The following is a 22,985-nucleotide window of genomic DNA, read 5'->3' as shown; positions in this document are numbered from 1 at the left end:
ACCGAAGGCGAGCTCTCGGGAGAATAGCCGAGAGCCATTGTCACACTAGTGACGAAGATGAGCGTGTCGCAACCTTATAATGCGCCTATCGATTGTCCGTATCCGTTACGGAGACTGGGAAGCTCGTCTCAAATTCGATACGCTCTTAAAAGGGCCTCCAAACGGAAGACAGCGGCCCGAACAAAGCCTTTGCGGCTGAAATTATGCTAAAGTGTCTTCAGGTTAGCTTGCCGGCTGTTAGCAAGTTAGCATTCACTCATATTGGATTGAATTAAATCCAACTTAATTTAACCCTTTATCACATAATAGAGAGTAACATTCGCAGTAATAACACACTGATGTTTTCAGCTAAAACTAAACCAAAGTTGTTTATTACATGCTAGCATGGCAACAGTTAGCATGGTAGCATTTGAACTATTGCCATTGGAAACAGGAGAAAATGTGCAATCCTTATCTGTCAGGCTATTCTTTTCCACTTTCTCTGAGTCGTATCTCCCTTACCTCGCCCCCCACCTTTCTGTGGCATGAAAAATGTTGGCCCGCCACTGAAGCGCAAAAATCTGCGCTGGAGCCATTTCAAGCCAGCGTTTTATTGCAAACAAATGCTCCCTTTGATACCCGCTGCAATAGGCGATACTCGAGTGTTTGTTTGTGCTGGAGGTGAAAAAGATTTGCTAACATTTGGAAGGAAGACAAGCCGGTGAAACTGAAGGCAGGCAACACGCAGACAAAAAAAAAAATGTCGTGCGGGAGCTGGTAATGATTTTCCACTCATTAGAGGGAAGCTTGAAGTGCGTGTCGGAAACCTTAGCCGTGGAAATCTGACAAGACAAGATTGCGGTTCCGCACGTTCTTCTCCAAGAGCAGACATTTTCAAGGTAACATTTCCACATCCCATTAGCTTGTGGTCAACGTACCAATTGGATCCAGCCAGACGCTTTCATTGGGGCAAAACGGCATTTTTGACCTTGTTGCCTCTCAAGTAAAAAGACATTACAGGCGTTGGATAAATATCTTGGATTCGCTCTCATGACAAGGACCACAATGGATTTATTTTTGTAGAAATGCTTAATTCAATACGAAAAATACTACATGGTCATTTTAACCTGTCAATCGAAACAAGCAATGGACAATACAATTCACCAACCAGGAAGTGCTGTGGTGTAAATTAGGTGGAATTGTTCAAGAGATGACCCTTTGCCTGGTCCCGCTTCTCCTTCCACACACAAACACCCTTGAACATCTCCCATTAAGCCTCCATAAATCTGATAAGCCACCGGTGTGGCTTCTGCGGCCAATCCAAAGCCCCTCGTCAAGGGGGGGACTTCAAAGTGGAGCTCGAACTCGCGAAAGATGCCGGGCCGATGTCATTATCCGAGTCTTTCCTCCGACCGACTTCCCATTGACGCCGTGGCACCCGTGAGGACTGATGACTTTGAAGCTGCTCTTCCCATCGGCCCCTCCCCTCCCCCTTTTGCTCATTACGCTTGCGGAGGGACAGCAAATGCAAACATATGCTAACTCACGCCGATCACAGTGGCGTCCGGCCGCATCAGCACGACCAAAGGACCACTTCCTCCGTCAGCACTTGGCGGACATCTGTGCACCCCCCCACACCCCCCTCTGCCGAGAAGATAAACGAGCACGTCCGTCCGTAAACGAGAAGTACTAAAACTAGTCGAATGGACTGATTTTCAAAATAAAGTTGCGTTGGTATTTCCTTAAATGGCCTTCCAGACAAGTGGGGGCAAAAGCGGCCATTTTGTCAAAAAAAGGTAGTAAGGAGCACGCGGCGGTCAGCATACTTTTTCAATAAACGTGTCCAAATGATTTCATAGCGCAAAGAAGGATCGGCTCCGTTTTCGAACTGCGGAGGGAAGACGATGAAATGAAGATGACAGAAAGGTGACGGGAATAACCCAAAAGCCCACGCTTGAGTTTTTTTTTTTTTCGAGTGCAACATCATGATTCACCTAACAAAAGTTGCGCTCCAAAAAAACAAAATTCTGTGTCCAGCCCGGGCTGGGGTGGAGGAGATGATAGAAGGCGTGGAGTAAGGGAGGGATAGCGCTCGCTATTCCCTGGGTGACGGGCCCTGGCGAAGGAACTGAGAGGTGTTTTTGGCTTGGCTTGCGTTCGGGGAGAGTGCAGCCTTCTCCCAGAAGGAGGCTATAAAAAGACAAAGGAGACAGGGAGGCCATGTGGAGAGAGACTGTTGAAAGGGAGCAAACACCCACTCCAAAAATCCCACCGCAGCCACCATCGCACCACGGCCGGGAAGAAGACACACAGCAGATCAAATAAATACGATACTAAATTCCTGCTGGTAACATGCACGCATGTTAATGCCAAAAACAAAACAAAAAAATGCCATGAACTTTTGTCTTGGTCGGGCGTTAAACGTGACAAAGCCCTGACAATTCCAGATGGGCTGATTTGTGGATAGATTTGAAAGATCGTAGTGCCGCGCTGAAGATGGAACTTTGGAAACACGTTCAAATAGTGACAACTCATTAAAGAAGCTACGTTAGCACTAGCGAGACTCGATAAAGCATCCGAGAGCCCCTGATGGCCACATGCACAACATAGAGAACACATGGTTTCACCGGAGGGGAGGGGGCGAGGGGCATGTTTTGTCGGACCTCACATGTCTGAAGCGTGAGGTAAAATCTTGGCCGTCCTTTGAGGACAAAGGGCATAAAACATCGAACATTCCTGCTGCAACACAAATCAAAATGAAACGCGTCCAAAGCCCGTCTCTGGCTTTGGTTTGAACTCGCCGTCTTGGCCACCATCGCCGCCTGCCAACGGGCATCAAATCCGGCAACTTGTGATGGGATGGAAGGGGAGGAAGATGAGACGTGAAGAATGGGATGTGCTCGATCCAATCGGGAATATTTACAGCGTATCATCCGGGAATGTGAAGGTGTTGGACCATCGCCTGGGTGAATGCGTTCCCTATGTGAGGGCCACATCGGGGCAAGACGTAGGCAGATGCTCTCTTTTACCATTTGGAGTCAACCCCCGCATATTCACGACTCGCTTTTCACGATTTCTGTTCCTATTTTGCCTTTTTACGCCCGCTGTAACGCTACAAGTTACCACCGGATGGCGCCAAAAGCTCTGATTGATAGTAAAGTAGTAATTGGTGTTTACTACGGGGGAGTGGCAGCTTAACCTGAACATGGGAGGTCGAAATAGTCAAATGCGTAACCGGTGGAGGAAACAAAGCATGCCCATTAAGGTTGTGAATCCCCCGGGAGTCCGCAACCTGGCACGGCTCGAGCCCCTCAAGGTCATTGTTCCGATCTTTTATAAGCCCATTAGAATTTTACCCATCAAATGGAAGCGCCTGTTCCTACCAGTGGATCTTTTATTGAAGTCTGAGGCCCTTTTTTTTTTTTTTTTTGGTCTGCACCGTGCGGTCAAGCTGGAAGCCATTACGCCGACATCTCGACATCTGTTCCCGCGCAGCTCGCGTATGCATCGCGCCAATTACATATTGTTGTTCTTTTTGACATGTAATGTTTTTCATAATCAGATAATTGCTCGACCCTTCAAGCTAAAGCTAAACAGATTTTTTTTCTTCCCCCCCGTTCGCTCTCTTCTGTGAAATAATGCGCCGAAACTGCTTCCTCGACACAGGAGGGATGAATTTTTTTTTTTGCTTTCCTTGAGGACATTTTGTAAGAATTACCAATGAGAATAATTACGTGAGGAAGGAAGAAACGCGTCGTCCACGACAAGAATCTGTCAGTGTCTAAATAGTTGCATATGAAAAGAGCCGCAAAGCACGGCGATGAGGGCAGATCTCCTGATTGGAGGAGATGATATGCAGCCGCATGACTCAATCAAGCAGCAGGCGCTCGGCGTTCACATCTGTGCGGCCCGGCTCGCCTCCATATGCGCGACTCCACGAATACTCCGCACATCCTCTTAAAGATATAAACATTATTCTTGGAGGCTCGAGAAATGAACTTTAATGGTCGGGGTCTGAAACCGTGATATGTCTTTAGGAGCAGACCTTCGCTTCTTCTCAAGATCTGTGAAAGATTGGAGAAGAAAACCTCAGGAATCTGGCCTTCTGTTATTGAGCCGCTTTGTAGCTACGACTCGGATGTATGATTACAATTTGTAAGATTGCTTACAGCACGAGTTACCCGGAAACTTTGTGAAAATATACAGCCGGGCCGCTGAGGTCCGAGACGATTCGTTTCAGGATTTTCCGATTTTCCCCCCCCATAGGACGTAATTAAATACAAATAATCTGCTCTCCTGCCATTTTAATGTCGTTTAATTGAATGTCGAGGTTCATGTGACGGGCGTGCTGTCACAAGCGAGTAGGCATGACTCCTTGTGACTGGCTGCAAGTTGGAGAAAAATGAAAAGATTCAAGACTTGGGGCTCTACAACTAACCGTATAGCTTGAGTTGTCATGGTAACAAAAAAAAAAGCCATCGGGAGGATTGTCTTTAAATAACTCCTTCTAAACGGGCTAATTCAAATAAATAAACAAAATAAAATAGATAGATAGATAGATAGATAGATAGATAGATAGATAGATAGATAGATAGATAGATAGATAGATAGATAGATAGATAGATAGATAGATAGATAGATAGATAGATAGATAGATAGATAGATAGATAGATAGATAGATAGATAGATAGATAGATAGATAGATTTAAAAAAATTATCTATATATATATGCATGGCATGTTATTATCCTTGATCGTAATGAGTCTTTTGACCAAAGCATATCATGGGCATTTTATTAAGAAACTCAGCAGCAGCCTAAGTGGACGTTTTTTTTTTTGTTTGTTTTTTTTTTTTTTTTTTTTTTAAATCATCATCACATGCTTGTCCTCTAGCAAGCCACAATGCGTCGGGTGTCCTGCGGCTTGCTTTTCGAGAGGACACCGAGCTCCCTGAATTGAATTAAACAGTAAATACTGTTTGTGGGTTTTTTTTGTCCCCACTTCCTGTTTACTGGAAGTCCCATTGGTGTCTCGGAGCGTTTGCTCTCTTGCTCACATCGCATTGGTCTCTCGATCACTCTCGAATGCAGAAGGACAGGAACGCTGTCTTACTTTCTGCTCCACAGATGAAACGCATTAGCAAATGCATGGCGAGGGACACTGTGGGGGCGAGCGGGGATTCCCCCACTCGCTTCCAAAGACATCAGCATTTTTTCGCAAATTTGCAATTAGTCTTAAGGGCCGGTGTAAATTAGGTCTCCTGACAAATGAACTACCGAGACGGGACATGAAGTTTCAATAAATCTGAGAGGCTGCTCAGGGCGTTGGTGTCCTTTTACTCTTCAGCTTCAAGAGAGAGTCCCAGTAGGGAGCAGTGGGGGGATAAGGGGGAGGGGGTCCACAGAACACGCCCAAAAGAGGAGCGCTCACCGCAGGGAGTCGCACGCCCAAGTTCCTGCCTCACCCTTCTTAAGGCTTCGTGATTGAATGCGGAAAAATGACTTCAGGATGGGGACACCAGAAGGGGCGAGGAGGGTGGAATGCTGCTCAGAAGAAAACGCTAACGCGGCTAACTAGCGTAGCATGTCCTATCTCTATGGAGGACTTTGTTCCCATTTGGGCGGGAGTGTAGAATTGCTTTTCATCGGAATTTAAACCTGTTAACGGCGAGTCGGTGCTGTCGTTGATGTGTTCTGGCGCCTCGCTGGAAAAAAAGTTAGTCTTTTTTAAAAGACAACTCGCGCCCAGGGCCGTGCATCAATTTACGCGTTTGCTTCCGAAGGCTTCTCGACAAGTATGACAGCTAATGGAATTGTCCGAGGAAGCTCGAGCAAAAGGATCGAAGTTCAAATGGATCCCTCGTTATTGTCCGTTTAATCCGATTGGACAAAATAACACGCCACAATAAAGTGCTGCTTTAAAGTAGGAGGAACCCATTTAAAAAAAATAAAAGTGAGCGGCGGCAAACTGACGACAAAGCGAGCGAATGTCGGACGTGACTATGGATCGCATTAAAGGCCCATTTGTCCGGATTACCTGCGTGAAAGGCAGCAGAGACTTGGAACGGCGGCGAGTGAGAACAATAATGCGGTGGCAGGAGGGACTACTTTACAAGGTTACGCACAGATGTAACCCCGAAGATTGAATTGCTCAGCGTCTGGCTACTTGGAAAGTACTGCCTGAGACGATGGACGCCGCTGCCTCATGTTACACCGTGATGTGTACGGAATCATCTTAGAAACGATGTGAGGACTTTAAGACGTTCTTACTTGCTATGGTCAAGCACTCATGCCCAACCAGCCACACACATTTTGTTGTTTCTTTTGCTTGTGCCAATTATTTTGGCATGCAACTTCTTCCATAATTTGTCAGACTCACCTTATTACAATTTCAATATATTCTAAAAAAAATTAGGCTTTGCAGGCTATTATTTTTCTCTTTCTAAAAATGTACACTTTTTGCAAGATTTAACGTTTTCAACCAAAAACTACCCATTCATTTTTAATGGGGCATTCAACTTAACAGATTCATAACATTCAGCACATTTAGGTCCGCTCGGTAATGACATGCCAAAAAATGTCTACTTCCAGCAAAAAAAAAAAAAAATCCCCATTTAATCCCATTTACCATAATAAATATCATTCCGTATCATTCAACTTGCATCCAAAAACATCCAATAGGCGACTTCACTCACGTTAAACGTACGCAGGGGTCCACTGCATTCGTTTCTCCGTGACCTTTCGGTAATTGTATAATTTTGACTTGAAATGTTTCCCCGTTGAGAACGCCCTGATCCAAGCCAGATGTGTTTTTTAACCACTGTTATATAATAACGGCTACACAATACAAAGCATTAAGTCAGGAAGGTTGCAGACGTGCCGTATTGTTTCATGAAGTGATGACAAACATGCTTTGGCACGGAAAACTGCAGAGCGGTAAACGAAGGCCTGAAGGGAACGAGGGAGGAAGCGATAACGTCGTGCGCCGCAAAATTTGAATCGCATTCGATAATTTGACAACTGCTAAATTATTGGTCTTTGCACTCCTTGAAAAGTCAACAGTCCGATCGCAATATTGGACCAGTTCAGGGTGTTTCTCAAAACAATGAAAGTTTAGAGAAGAAGTCGACCATAAATGTCCACCTCAGAACATCATATTTGGTCGCAGGCGTCGGAAAGTCCTCACATGTACTTTCCCGGCAGCCGTGACTTGTCCTTTGCGTTCGAGACTGCCAAAAAAATCAGAACCAACTCATCCAGATCAACTCGTGGGCCTGTTGGTCAACATTTACGAGCTTCCCAATCACCCAAAATACCGTTCGACCGTGACCGTCTTTAACGTTGGCGGTCCGATTGTCGAGTGACGCAATGGTAATGCTAAACTAAATGGGATGTAGCTTTCCTGAGATGCCAAAGCTAACAATTTCTCAGATCAGCAAATTTTGCTGTATCATCAACCCAAGAATACATAATACCAGAATTGGATGGGTCGTTCGGGAGTTTTCCAAATTTCCCGATGGCCACCCTGACCACTTCTACGACAAAAGTGTATTTTAATGTAGGTCAACGAGTGAATGTTTACGTTCACATAGCCTTCCAACCTATGTCGAATACAAGCCATCAATTCTCCAGGAGCGGCCCAGTTGAAACAATGGCCCAGTAAAACGTGTGACAAGGGGAGCCAAACAAGACAGGTTTTGAGATGACCTGCCCAGACGGAGGTAGCAAGGGAGGCAGGTCAGAGAGGAAACGGCGGGACAATATGTTGAATAAAAGATAAGAACATTGTGCTTCACTTCAGAAAAGCATCTGCATTCTTTGGCCGCTTGTACCGCGCCGCGTACAAACTATCGACACGGAGCACACAAAAAAAAAAAGCTGATAATTAAATTACACGTGTTGTGGTCGCAATGGTTTGCACATGTGGAAGGAGGAAGAGGGAACGCACGCTCGGATCGACTTGGGATGAATAATAAAGTCAAACGCAGAGCACAAAGGCTGTTAATGATGATGTCGTAAAAACGGAAAGGAAGTCAGTGATTCCGCCTAAGCCCGCAAATTATCATTTGACGCTTTTCCAAGATTTTTAAGAGGGGGAACATCCAAAGTGTTGGAGGTTTTGCATCTGCCTGTCCGCTTTTAACTGAGCAAGATATTTATATTGAATTATTTTGTGTCTCCAAAACAACTGCGGAAAATGCTAAAATGCTAGCATAAGGCTAGCTTTTCTTTATACGGCGGTCCAGATACAAAATGTCCGCTGTATACAACACATACATTCATTAAGTCATTCAAACGTGTAATTTGACATTTAAGTGAAGTACTGCCTCTAAAATCAAAATATCGTCCAGGTTTGTTTCAAATAGCCAACGCTAGCGTTGTCACTAGTTTTTAATGGTAGCTAAATCAGTCTCCATATAGGCGCAGCAGTAAAAAAGTGAAGCACTGACTCAGCAAAAAATACATCATGCTGGCGAAACGTTTCCAGACCACCTCGAGTGAATTTGCGAGACACCGCCATCTCATTGGACTTAACAAAAGACATTCAAAACTAACAACCCACGGCTGCGGCGCATCAAGCCGCAGTTTAGGGATAAAAAATGGCCCCGCGTCTCCTCTCGGATCTACGCTCAACAGTCCAGTCCCCGTCTTAATTGAGTCATATCCCCTGCGCTGCTCAGACCTTATCGTATCACGCTTTCTAATTGAGCCGCGCTGCTCGGCGAAGACAATGCGCCAGGAGCTCCGCCGAAGTTATTAATTTTCACTTTGTCCGAAGCTCTGTCCCAATTAGGTCCCCTGGCTGGGGCCGACAGGGCGGCTAACGTGATTACGGGACAAGCTTATTAGCCTGTAGTAGCATCGGCGAGCAGGGGAGGGGGGGGGGGGGGGGGGGGGGACCCTAAATGAGAATACGTGCAACCTCGAAGAGTGATTACCGCATTCTACTCTGGTCTAACTGGTACCATTAGTTTAAATGTCTTATTTTTGATCACTCATTGTAAGTCTCTGGAAAAGTCTTGGGTCCTTCCGGTCCCGGGCAGCGTGAAGGCACAACGGATTGGTTAAGGAGAAACCGCACGAGCTGGAGCGCAGGCAAAGTTCATCGCACGCCAGCAGCGATGGCATCAATCCAGTCCTGGCGCTCGGCCACATCACAGTCAACTGGCAGAGGTGATTTGACGAGCCCGGGGATAAACCAGTCTTCCCAATTAAGTATCAGCGCCCCGAGTCCATTTTAGTTTTGTTTACTTCTACTCAGGTTTTTTAGTTTTTACTTACTGGCCTGAAACCACAAGCACTGTTGAATAGTGCGAGTTGACAAAACTAAAGTAGAAAAATAAAATGAGCAATGGTGGGAAGGAACAACAAAAAAGTAAGGAAGTAAGCTTCGACTTAATTCTTATTTTTCCCTCCGAAGTGAATGGCAACTTCAGAAATCTGTTCCAGCTCGCGTGCTCCTTCTTGGCCACCGGGGGCAGTATAATTCAATCACATAGACAAATGAAGAAGAGTTTCATCGCAAGAAAGTTTTCAACTTCTACAACTGACAACTGATTCGAATCGATTAATTCCACAAAATTTCCATTTCAATATGTATATCGAGCAATTCCACAAAATTTCCATTTCAATGGCAGTTTTTGTGGGGCTTTTGGTGAATTTGCCATTTTAGATCATTTGCACCAATTTTTCTTCATGAATTCAGCTACTTTAAGTCATTTAAACTTTGAGGGGAAGGAAAAAAAAGCGGCTGATGCTGCTTCCTCGCTCAAAGTTGTCCGCAACCCCAGCATGTATCCACCGCCCCCCTTTCATGTTCAGCACCACGGCGGCCTCGTTCAATCAGACACCATTGCGAGGATGAAAAGTTTTGAAGCCATCTCGTCCGAGCGATTCCTCAGATGGCGCCTTCCATCGCCCTGAGTGCCAAAAATCACAAGCCCACTCCAGTGCCCACGGGGGATGTTTTAATGACAAGCTCGCCACGACTGGGCTTCACCCACCGCGATTAAGGTTAGCCTTCATGATCAGAGGCGGCGCCGTACAAACAGTTAGTCCAGGAAAACAAGAGCGAGGGAGTGGGAGAGCGCTTTGACATGAAGACACCTGCCCACTCAGCAACTCCTTCAACGCTCACTTTTTTTTTTTTCTTTTTTGGAAGGCCACGGGGGCCGCGTCGCCGCTAGCTGCCCGGCTAACAAGAACGGCGTCCTGCGGATGAGAGAAGAGTGACAGGGGGCTCGGCATCATGGAGGGGGGGAAAGAAAAGACAAAAAAAAAAAAAATCCTCTGATTAATATTTCATTTCAGAACTTGGGCCTTCGGATGTCTCCAAACTTGTCTTAGATGACTTAGCGCTGAGGCTACAAAAGTCAAACGTGTCAATCCTCTCTTCCTGAATCTGTCGGGGGATTTTTTTTTTTTGCAAGCAGGTCAAATATTTTCATCTACAAAGAACTCTGCTTTGATTGTTGCAGTTGCCTATTTTAATCAGAAATTGCTGAATAATAAAAAGGTATTCCAGTAATTTTATCAAAAAGGCAAATACATTTGTAATGGAATTGCACCATTTCTGATTTGATCTGCAGGAAATACAGCGGATAGAAAAAGTCTACACACCCTGCTGAAATGCCAGGATCAATCTCAATCTTGCTAGTGAAATTGAATATAGATTTTTTTACAGCATTTTAGCTTATTTATCACTTGGTGTAGTAATATATAGTGGCAATATTTTGATTGAAATTTCAATAATAAAATATTTTAAATCAATACATTCATTTTTGGACTTAATATTTTTATTTCTGTATTTGGGATATTTATTTCTAGTTTTACTTTAATACAATATATTCTAAGTCTTTTTATTTCATATATTTTTGATTGTTTTGTTGTTTATTTAAAAAGGTGCTTAAACTTTAAATATGTATATGTCCCTGGCATTTGTCTTCAAAATTGTGCTGTTACAGGACGGGACAACGAGCAAAACAAATAAATGAAAATAAATAAACACGATGGTCTCACCCACCTAAAAAGCGTGTCTGTTTATTGTTATTTTCCAAATATTTGCTCGAAGGAAATGAGAAGGTTGCACAAATCAATAATCAGCAAAGTCCAATTATGGAAAAGTACAGATTGAGGATCTGATGCGATGCCAAGCACACTTTTGCCTAAAAACTTGCACTTGTTTTTTTTTCTTTCTTTCTTACACAAACAAAAGCCAAATATGAAATTCTAATGTTGCGAGCCACAAGCTATTTGCGCGCGGTGTGACCGGCCGGCGATGCTGGGCGCGTGCGAGACCCGTATTTAAATGTGGACTGGAAAGCTGATGAAAAATGTATCTCTTAAAACACCATTTCCATTCAAGCCGCATTATTGAGCCCGACAACAGCAAGTCATCCGCCCGCCTCTCGTTTCGATTACCATAATGTAATTGGGGTCGCAAAAGTGGCTTTGAAGACGAGAAATCTACGCCACATTTTGGCGTCGACCTTTAATTTTGCGTGTTACACAATCCTCGGCTTCCATGGGTCAACCTCGTTGATTATTCACAGAGAAAAACGAGCAGCTGTTGACGGCGGACGGCCGCATTCCTTGGCAGCCCCCCCCTTCGTATTTCAATTTGTCTTAGAGCAACAAAAAAAAAAGCCTTAAATAGCGCAGCCGTGGCCTTTTTCCCACACAGGTCCCGGCGAGGTGAAGAAGAAGCCCACTCCTGCCATCGTAACGGCAGATACGACGGGGTCTTTGCGAGAGGTTAAAACATTCTGCTGGAAGAGGAGAGGCGAGGAGGCAGGAGGAGAGCGAAGGGAGGGGGGGGGGGGGGTTTCTTTTGGAAGACAGTCCCTCACAGCTAAGCAAAAAACAGCGCTCGGATTTTTAACAGCGAGTGCCAGGTGGTCACAGGATGAATTCACGCGGGGCCGTTGCAGAACGCGAGCGGCAAGAGATTATCGCGCGGCTTCAGAGCCTAAGGCCACGGCAGGGAAGGCTGATTGGAGGCCCAGGAGAGGCCGCGTCTCACAATCACCTCCCCTCAGGTCTACACAGAGGTGTGGGCCCAATCCAGAGAGACACACAGGGTCTGGTGAGCTGGTTCACCTCGCTACAGGCGGACCTCCCATCGGGACGGTGGAGGCCCGAAGGCCACACGCATACTCGACGAGGAGCACACTCGCATCCTCGCCCAACAAGTTTCTTTGAGCAGATCTTTGGCAGCGGGCTTCCTTGTCGAGGGACCGGCGGTCCCGAGGAGCGAAGGGTTAATCTCAAACAAGAGAGCCCGTACGCTTCTCCGCCAGAACCCGGAGCGAGCCGCGCTTGGAAACGACTAATGTATATGCATGTGTGCGGTCGTGCAAAAGGTGATGCAGACCAAGACGCCGCTAAGCCCGTCAGAAAATAAACGGACTCCGCACACTTTGATTTTCTGCGTGGACTCCAGAGAGTCTATTTCTGATTTTGCAATGTCAAGAACTTCACGAATTTAAAGGAAATGAGTTCAGCCGCTTTGATTGGCCAGGAAATAAGTCGGCTGTGTTCACTCCTACAACGACGCAACCACCCTTTTCCTGTCGACCAATACCAAACGAAAGAAAACTAATGTCGGGCACAAACATAGATATTCGCAAACTATCAAACATTAACGTGATGAAGCCACAGATGTTTTTATTTTAGTTGCAATCAGACTTGCTGATCCAGACAAACTGGTTAAGCAGCCAAGGAAGTAAGAACCTTTCTAAGAAGTCATCTGCATGTTGTTTTTACCACCATTTAAACGTTGTTCACTTTGGCCTTTCGGTGTCTTCACTTCTACATAAATTATTGACTGGCTAATTTGGTCCGCCGGCCCTGAGAGACGCCACAACGTCGGCATGACAGCTTGATCTATTAGTCGGAGGCCGACGACAGCCTCGTTCCGGCATCGTCCGTGACGGTGTGTGCGTGGAGTGTCAAAGTGCGAGTAGGTAGGTGCGGTGAATTGGGGGGGGGGGGTCGGGGTCCCGCTCATTCTCTGTTGCATTAGTACAGGAGCAGGACTGGGACACATCAACATCTTAATCAATACGTGAGAGTCAATTACTGAGGAAGCGCGTGCTTAAGCAAGATCTGATTATTGGGTTCATGTTCAGTCCACCAAATGGAGCAAATCAATGTGATGTGATATGTGCTATATACAACACACACACACACACACACACACACACACACACATTGTGTCACCTCCCCCTGTGCTCCATCTCCCGACCACACTGTCACCCTTCTTCTCAAATTTCTCACAAAGAGAGAAGGCAGAGATGCCGATTACAGGGACAAAGAGGATGGATTGATATCCACCCAACACAGGTGTTATTAAAAATTCATATTCGTCTCTGTATTTATACTCCTCAAATGTTGTTGTCATGGACGGCCGCCCGGAGAGTTTTTATTAACGTTCTACTAGCGAGCCGAGAAGGTGAACTACTTTTGTCTAAATGATGCTCCTCAACTTATACTAAATCACAATGAGTCAGATTTGCTTTTAGCCACAATTTTGCTGCTGTCAGTCAACTCATCAGCATGGATTTACTTTTATTTTTTTTTACAGGACCTACAGGCTGGATCACAAGTGACAACCAGACGTAAATAGGTGATAGTAGAAGCACCATCAGAAAAATCAATATCTCGGGAATTTTTATTTTTTAAGGCTTTTATTTTGGTTCTTTTCACTGTCCTTTTTTTGTATCTCATAAGCCGGCAACTTGCAGCCGTTGCTTCGGCTGAATCATAGCAATATTGATTTGATTATGTAAAACCTCGGAGGAACCTCAAGCCAGATGTAGAAATAACTCACCTGAGTCGAGTGGGAGCGCACACACACACACTTACACACACACAGAGGACAAAGAGACCAAACCAGGAGAGCGATGTGGGGATAAAAGCATAATTACTCCTCTTTACAGACAAAATCATTTTGAGTCCCCATTTTCCAAGTATTGCAGCGCTTCCATTTGTGGCTTCCTGCTTCCTCTGTCCTCAATGATAATTAACATGCTACACTGTATTATATTTGGAGAAATGGCAGTTATGAATTGTCCAGAAAAGTCAACTACGGCCAAACATGTGCGTGCGCGTGCGTGTGTGTGCGTCACAGATAAATAGAAAAGCATTGAAATGTTTTGCTCTGTGATCTGTGGCACCCTCTTCTGGAGCCACAATTTCTCACTGTCTACAGTCCACAATGCTGAGTCAATACACAACCATCTTTTAAAAATAAAAAAATAAAAAACGGCAGCCTGTTTAAAAAGTTAACGACGGATCCTGTTTGTATCGTGTTGCTAACCAAAACAGCAGCACCCACTGAAGCATTTAAACGGTTTCTCGGGTGATTAAAATTGACATACTATACATGAAATGGCCAAGTTAAGAATAATAAAAATAAATGTTCAAATAGGCAAATTGTTGAATTCCAATGAGGCAAGGTTTCACAGCTTAACATTTACACTTTGTTTCTGCAAATATGAATTAGGGGCCGTTGAAATCCTTATAAAAAGTGAACAAGCCCCTGATAGGAAAAAAAAAATTCCCCTCCGCTGGTGTAATGTACGACTACGCTAGCAATCCAAGACAAGACGCTCTTGGGCGGGCACTAATTGGGCCACCTTTGTTCCCCGCCTCGCTGCATTATGGGAGCCACGTGTCCGGGGGGCTCTGCCTTTAACCGCCCGAAATTACCATTCCACCTCAGTGAATCTCCGTCCCAATCAAACGACTGGAACATTGTGGTCAAGCCGCCGTAATTGGGCCGGGCTGGCGTCCCATGTAAAAACACTAATCAGATCACACGAGGGAGGGAGGGAGGAGGGGGGGCTTCAAACGGGAAGATGAGGTTTCAGGCAATCTATGCGAGCGTGTGATTAGGTGGGCACAAAATGGACCACAACGGTCGATCTCATTATATGGACAAAACATTGCCCCTTTTGTTCTCATGTGCGCATTTTAAAAGTCACCCACACTTGCAGCTCCAAAAATGGAAAGCAGATCTGAAATGAATGACAGCAGAAACGCCGCAACTGTTTGTAAATAGCAACCGAGTCTTTGTTCGAAAAATATTTGAGAATACGGAGGAGCATTTATGATTTCGACATGATTTTATGAGGTGATTGACATGAGAGGCGGGAAGAGAAAAAAAAAGAGGTCCCAAACTTTATTTTTCACGGACCATTAAAGTTAAAGGCTCCCCTCAAAGCTTTTACACGTTGTAAAAACGTTACTGCGTTGCGTTATTCCTTCAACTCTGATAAGTTCACCAAGGTCTGAAATGAAAAGAGGCCGGCCAGGAAGGGCGTTCTTTGTCGGCGATTTTGTTTTTTTTCATAGCTTAAAATAAAAATAAGCGAGCCCTTGAAAGTGGGAAAATTAAGATCTTTGATTTGGAGAAGATTTTTAGCACTGGAAAGAAGAAGAAATGAGCAACACTAAAAATATCAAACAAAAGCAAAAAAATTAAGTTTAGATTACTGGCATTGAATTTCGGCAAGATTGGTTATTAATGAGATCTAGCGCGGGGCATTACAAAGCTAACCTTCATTGACGCTTTTAAGAGTAAACGTCAATTCCAGCTGCGCGTAATCATATCAAGCTAATCGCCATCGACTTGCACTTGGATGAAGAAAATAGAAGCAGCGGCAACCAAACCCAAGATCCGTTAGTTAGTATACTAAAAACAAAATGGTATTTCTTTTTTGAAATAAATCCCAGCTACCCACTACAAAAAAATACTTTTATTTGAGGCAGGCGTTTATTTCCTGTACCTCACGTGGACGACGTAACCTGAACTCACCCAATTTTCTTCTCACAATCAAGAGAAACTCCCCGACGTGAAGCAGTTAAACAAACGCAAAGAAAGCCGCGCCGGCGGTATTGCTTTACGCCGAGCAGGCGGGCAGCCATGCATCAAGCGGGCCGCACGCAAACAAGAGTGGCTCCATCCGTCATCCGCGCTGACACAAACAACTGCACGGTGTCATAAAACTCGCATTTGTCACGACACGTAGTGATTCGTCAGGAGACCATCATTCATCGTTTCTAATGGCCTCCCGCCCGGCTTCTCTGCCTAGCCGGCGACGGTAATGCTGTTTAAATGCCCGGCGGAGCGGCGCGCAACACCAGATAGCATCCATCTCCACCAATCAGCCCAGCAGTACCTGCGAGAGCCCCCAGAGAGCCTCCGCATTAGGACAGTTAGGGTGCTTTCTGGTCTGGTTAGTGGATTAAGATCTCCTTACACGAGGTTCGATGGATCGCTAGTAGCGCAGCCGCAAAGCTAGCTTTGGTGTCGCTAGATTAGCCATGCTAAAATGCTAAGAGTAAGGGCCTAGTTATGGTTGATTGAATCCAAAAAAATATTAGTTTTTAGTACAGACTAATCTATTTTACATTCTGTAGTTGGCCTAATTTGTTTTTTGTAGTTTATTTGTTTTGGGGAAGCTAAAAGTGGGGGGGTGTCAATGCAGATACACAGGCATGGACACATTCGGAGTTTAGAAACACTGAGCAAAACAAGCAAACAGTGCAATTATAAGCTAATCCTACGCACATAAAAACACTGTACAAATGGCAATAAACTGGATAATGACCCGGGGATGCCAATGTAATATATTCACCGCCGCTTTTTAATTGTAGCCGCGTTTGCCCTCACCGTTTCATGTTATGGGGTCAGGCGTTTTAAACTTTTCACAGCTGCGTCGAGGAAAAAGGGGACAGCATCCCGAGGCGCTTTTCAGTTGGAGAGCCGAGTGGCCGTGCCAGCGCCTGAGACTTGGATTCATTAGCCGCTTTTTTTTTTTGCAGCGCAAACATTACCTTACAAGGCGCGGCCATATGCTGGCGAGGATCCCGCTCTCGCCTTGTTTCAATTACACGGAATCAAAGTTCGCAGGTATGCTAGGCGCAAAGGGCTTTATAGGAAGACGGCAAGGGAGGCAAAGCGGGATTTACAAAGTCCTTGCCTCCCTCATCGCCCGTGAAAGCCAGCCTTGTTTTATTGGAGGATGATTGCAAAACAAAGAAAAGTGGTAGTTTGGCCGAGCAACAACGCGATTCCTCTTCCAACTCTTACAGTAAGCGTAGAAGTTGCGATTAGAGTTCCCGCTTTGATTTGACGCAACTTGTCGGCCTTGTTAAAACGTCTGAAAGCATCGGAGCCGGATTACGTGTCACACCGCAAATGTATGCGTCTCATTAGCGACGTTTGGCAATCGTAGCGATGCGGGGCGGCACTTGAGCCATGTTTTCAGGACTCCTGCGGAGAACTCCGCGTTGCCCCTGAAGCGAATGTACTCATATGCGCACCGTTGAAGTCTTTATTAGTCATGAGGTAATGGCACTGGAAGGTGATCAAGGCAACGGTTCAAAATGTGACCTGAGCGAAAGGCACGAGATGGCAAGTTTAAGTGCAGACACGCAAAAAATGCACATAAATTGAATGACGACTGCCAGCCCCCTTTGACCGAAAATAAAAAAGTGCCTGGGAATTTTGTGGACCATCCATGAACTTGGGGAAAACAATAAAAAGTTCAATCAATTGTAAAAAACTAAGTAACCACTGTGACTCCTCTCTGAAATATTCGAGAATTTAGTTCAGGACTCTTCGAAATATATATATAACGTTTTCGCATTTGCCATTTTTGGTTGTTTTTAGCTGTCTCAGCTACCAAGGCGTCATTGCAGAAGAAGGCTAGCTAGCAACAGCGAGTTAGTAGCCGCTAGCTCTGAGTTGCTAATAGTGAAAGATTCCTTCATGAAGTTACATTTCACTCCGAACTGCTTTGAAAGTCTTGATAGCGTGTTTGTATACTATATATGTATATTTTTATGGCGTGAGACGTCTTGCTATTGTCTTGAGAAAAACAGTTTTCATAGGCTAATGTGGCTAAGCAACAAGGAAAATCAAGAGTCAATCTCGAGACGGCGGGCAAATTACAATGAGCCCCGGTAACATCATTTCACATCCTATTGAGCGTTTTACTGTACGGCAATGACACTCGCATCAAAGTTACTGAGTGTCTTGTCAGCTGTTTAGCAACTTCACTTATATCTGGCCGTGCCATCTCAAAATCAATAGCATATTTTCTCACCGATAAATAATGTAGGCCTGAGAAAGGACCAAATGCATGCATCGACAGTCGGCTGCAATTAGCCAACGGCGGCCCCCGTGTAAGTGATGACAGCGGCTCCCTCCCTGCCTCCGGCACACATTGGATCAGCAGAAAATCAAGACTTGGAGCCACTTTGTCACCGGCAGAGGGAATGAGTCCTAATGGGGGGTGGGGGGGAGTTGCGCTACCCTTCGTAGCCACTGCATTTGCTGCTCAAGCATTTTCTCCAGGCCAATGGAGCAGCCCTGACCAGATTCCAGATCCCTTCATCTAAGCCGTTAATGTGCTCTGGTAAAGACTGCAGCCGCCGCAAACCGAGGTTAGTCAAGAGGCACAAGAGTGGGGGAGTGGATTGAGTGCGGACGTGAGTGTCTAGTCACAATGACAGCTGAACTTTCCTCCAACTCTCTAATATTATAGAATTGGGAACGCGGCCAAGCGGTATGGGTTGGGGTATAAACTTCGGTTTGCATTTCTTACTATTTTTCAGGAATGATATTCCATCCAAGGAGATGGAGATGAGAAGAAAATGTTATTTGACTCTCTAAAAGGCTTCTTCAGTTCTGGTGAAAAGTATTGAACTCAGTTTTTAGCTGGATGACCTCAAATTTCATGGTGGGTATTTTTATTGCCATCTAAAGTCAAAACCGATTTAAGTCTAACTATATGTAAGCATGGCGGGACCAGAGCAAGCTGCCCTGGTGGTGACAGAGACTCTGTCACCGCCCTGCAGGTGTCTTCACGTGATGGAGAGGGCTCTGGGAAACATTTATATCTCAAATCCACTTTATCGACCGCGCCGCTGTCAGAGCCCTGGCAAGCGGCTCTTAGCGAAGAGCGCGCTGACACGAGGAAGCCTCCGCACACCGAGTACGCCCCCCCCAACCCGAACCTTTATCCACCCACCTTTTTAGCTGGAACCTCTTTATGGTGATTGTTTTATCAGCGTTCCTGTCCGTCCCTGGGGAGGTGGGCGGCCCGCGGAGGATGACCCTCATTTTCTGAAAGCAAAGTGTTCAGTATTGATCAGTGGGAATGAGCGGCCTGTGACACGGGTTAATTTACTGGACCTGGGAAGGTTCATTGTTTCCTGTCATTCCTCAACTCATGGCGCTGACCTTTACCACCCTGTCCTACAATTGTGTGTGCGTGAGCACATGTGTGTGTCTGTACGCACACTTGCACATTTGGCTTGACTGTTCGCTGGCTGAGCACAAAAATAATGTGAATTGTACAATTGTCTGTATACATACTCACATATCTCACATATTTGTAAACAAGGGAAATAAATCTGGTTATTTGAATTTCGTCAGAAAAAAATATTTTATACAACGTTACAAAATGTCTGAGGAGAGAATAAAATTACAATCAAATGGGGGAAAAAAATATGGTTTAATAATAAATGAAGCTGTGAAAGACTGGATTCTTTTTCTAACTAATATAAAGTTGGAATAAAATGTAAGGAAAATGTAAGCTAATTAAGAGGTGTTGATCAAATCAAAATTAAGTATGAGGAAAAAATAATGAGGAGAAAATATGACAATGGATTGAAAAACGATGGCCGGAAGTTGTAATGACAACGTATGACAAGTGATCAGGCCCACAAGCCAACACTATATCGATAGGTGACCATCTTGAAGACGGGATCAATACGCAATTCATAACCTGTGCTGAGAGGCGGGGGTCAAAGGTGAACATGAGTGGGTGAAAAGGCCACTTTAGTTACATGGAAAGGTCAAAGCCTTAATGGGAGGCACAATGGGGGAAACGGCCTAACATGGACTTTAATATTCTTCATAAACACAACTGACCAAAGGAGTTATTTGGGAGAAGATTGACTAATTGTTTCAATTCAATATATGTCTCTTAACGACTAATTTATTTTAAGATTTACCATTCATTTATATATATATTTTTTTTTTAAACATTCGTATTTTACCGCCGTGTTTATTTTTCATTTTATTTTTTTTTACAGTTCAGACAACATTTTAATCAGTCACTGTATAAATGATGTGGCATATGAAAATAGTAAAATGAAAATTAAAAAAAAATTATTTTGTTACAATTTACTTGGAAAAATGTCACTGACAACTTTTTTGTATTCATAATTAAATGATTTATGTAAAGTAATAAAACAATTCAATAGTAAGAGCAAATACATTTATTAAACAATTTATTTATCAAATAATCAAATAAAATTCAATTCGAGCATGGACAAGGTGTCTTTTAATTCAGATTTCTTCGCCCAGCATGTGCCATGTTTACTTAACTTGAAAGTAATCTTTATTTATTTTGCCTTCTTTTGAAAGATTCTCCCATCTTGGGATGGAGGTAATAAATCTGTGAGGTGTCATCTCAGGCACAACTCCGCCCGCCCTCCCCTCCTTTTCCAGTCCAGGTTCGCGTGAGCGACGCCACTTCTGATTAGCGCTGCCTCTCTCTCGCAGGAAGTCAGCCGACAGGAACAAAGTGATTACTGCCCATCTTGAGGGGCCCAACAGGATTGCATTCATATTTATGAACGAAATTTTGCAATTTGACGAGAATAAATTCCCAATTTTGATTTTGGAAAAAGATTTTTTGATTTGGAAGTCTAATTTTGAAGCAAAAAAATAGATTAATTTTCACAGGATGAATGGAAATATTTTTAAAAATTTTTAATTTAAACGCGTTTGGAATGTACTTTGCATCAACACTGTGTAGCCGATACGCTCGTGAGAATATCGCAATATCAATACCACAAAATGAATTGGCCTATCGCTCGTATCGATACAGCCAAAATATTCCAGATAATTCAGACGCACGCAGTGAAAGAAAAACGAGCGATTCCATGGCTCCGTCTCATCAGAGCTGTGTTGTCTGTCATTCACAATCGCTGCAGATGAGTCGGAACCCTTTGAAGTTTTCCGACGTTAAAATGCTCAAACGCAACCCAAACGCGTCTTCTCTGCTCGTCAAATGAAATTAGTCGGCGGCGAAGATGAGGGGTTGGATGCTGCCCTCCGCAGCCACACCTAATCATTCTGACGGTAGCAAAGACGTCAGCGCTCGCCCCCGCTGGAGGGGGGGAGGCGGAATTAAAACTGAGGGGAGGGGCAAAAAAAAAGGCTGCCATAGTTTTTAACAACGCTCTCTCCAAACAAAAAGTTTCGCCACCAAATCAATACCAGGAAACTTTGCGCAAAGTTGACTTGGAAATTTGCGGAGAAAATCGTAGCGTGAGGCCATGAATCAATTACGAGGCTGGACGGGATGGTCCCTCCTATGAACCGCGTTCCAGACAGTGATACTTATCGGACGTATAAGTACGCGGGGGGGTAGGGGGGCTCCCGCTATTATTTGAAGCCCGGCTCCCCGACAAAACGAGCTAACTGCCAAAGGAGATAAGGGGATTTAGAGATCCAAAGAAATAGAGATTTAAAAATTAATGGCGGAAAGGATTTTCCTTCATGTATCTACAACTTGTAAGCTGAACTCGGCTTATAAAGAGGAGCCACGGAGACAAATTGCATTTTAGAATAAAGTGATGGCGAAAGGGGAAAAACAAGCTGTGAATATTTAATGGAGCTTCGCAGACTCCTGGCAAACAAATCAATAAGGTGATAGTAAACATAAGGAGAGTCAAAGTACGGGCGAGGAGGGAGGACAGGTGTCAGAATTTAGGTTTCTTTTGACATTTGTGAAGGTTAGGAGATTGTAAGTGTCTGTGAGTGTCAGTCAGTCGGCTCCAAAGGTCAGAGCCACTCTATTTTCCTTCGTTAATTACAGCCACAGACGTCTCGGCGTAAATGGCCGGCGAAAGGTTGGAACCGGAAAATGCATAAATACATTGATATTTACACGTCGGTTCAGAAGACACGTGTGGCGATTTGTGGGCGTCGACGTCAAAGCTGTGACGACGTGCTCCGAGATGACGACGTAAAAGAAGTTGACTGTACTACTTTGGAATTGTATTTCTTTCCTGATGGCAAAATCCATTTCCGTTCATTGCGTCCACACATATTCCGGGAAGTCAGTTTTGAGTGTGGCGCTATAATGAGCCCATTGCCTTTCACACTCGCAGATAGCCAGATGCAAACATCATTAAAGTTTGATGTGGCTCGAAGAAAGGCCGGAGTCTGAGCGGGACTCGAGGACAAAACGTGTTCTACGCTATGACCCGTGAAATATGAAAAGTATACAAATAAATAAATATAGAAATAAATATATTAGGGTTGTAACAAAAATATATTTTAATTGGAGAATCGGTTTGATTTAACCGACTCGAATCGATCCACGTTTGGAATCGTCTTTTATTGGAGCAATATATCCTTGGAGGAAGTTCTAAAGTTACAGTACTGACAGGTTCTTTCATATGTATGAAAAATCATCATACCCTGTCAAATTGAACCAAATTGAATTATTCGAATTATTAAAAATCAAGCTCGCACTCTATTTGTACTTTCACCTACTCCCTCAATTCCTCCAAGTAAATTGGCTTTGTCTTATTTCCAGCGCCAATGTGGGTAGACCTCGTAAACGGGGCTCCACCGTTTGCTTGCCCATTACTCCGCCCCCCACCTTTGACCTGCGCCAAAGCACTAAATGCTTTTCTTGTCTTACCAAGTGAAACAGGGTTGAACGAACGCGTCTCTTTCCGCTCGGGGGGCATGTAAGAAAATGGCGAGTGAACAATCGCGTGTGCACTCTTGAGCGCCAGTCTCCGACGGCAACGACGGGGCCCTAAAGTGAACGGCCAACTCTTCTGAGGCATGAAATAATAATAACATCCCACTTCCGACCGCCCGCTAAAGAGGTGGGCTGGACGGCGGATCGAGAGAGGGGGGGGGGGGGCTCTCTATTGTCACCGTCCACTGGAGAGATCCGAGTAT

The 22,985-nt window shown here is 44.6% G+C and overlaps 1 protein-coding gene across 3 annotated transcripts in view; it reads right to left on the bottom strand.

The window, feature by feature from the left end:
- cntln (centlein, centrosomal protein) overlaps positions 1–22,985 on the bottom strand; it is a 224,174-nt gene that overhangs the window by 170,206 nt on the left and 30,983 nt on the right. For 2 of the 3 annotated variants that reach the window (XM_088374818.1, XM_088374817.1), the window contains one exon: positions 19,021–19,115. The exons of the other annotated variant lie outside the window; for it this stretch is intronic. The gene's annotated coding sequence lies outside the window, so the exon portion shown is untranslated. The remainder of the gene's footprint in view (positions 1–19,020; positions 19,116–22,985) is intronic. 3 annotated transcript variants of the gene reach the window in all.

The sequence above is a fragment of the Syngnathus floridae genome, chromosome 4 (assembly GCF_059516105.1).
Source record: "Syngnathus floridae isolate MCC-2025c chromosome 4, RoL_Sflo_1.0, whole genome shotgun sequence".
NCBI classification, from domain to species: domain Eukaryota; kingdom Metazoa; phylum Chordata; class Actinopteri; order Syngnathiformes; family Syngnathidae; genus Syngnathus; species Syngnathus floridae.
This window is presented reverse-complemented; position numbering and strand designations above follow the sequence as displayed.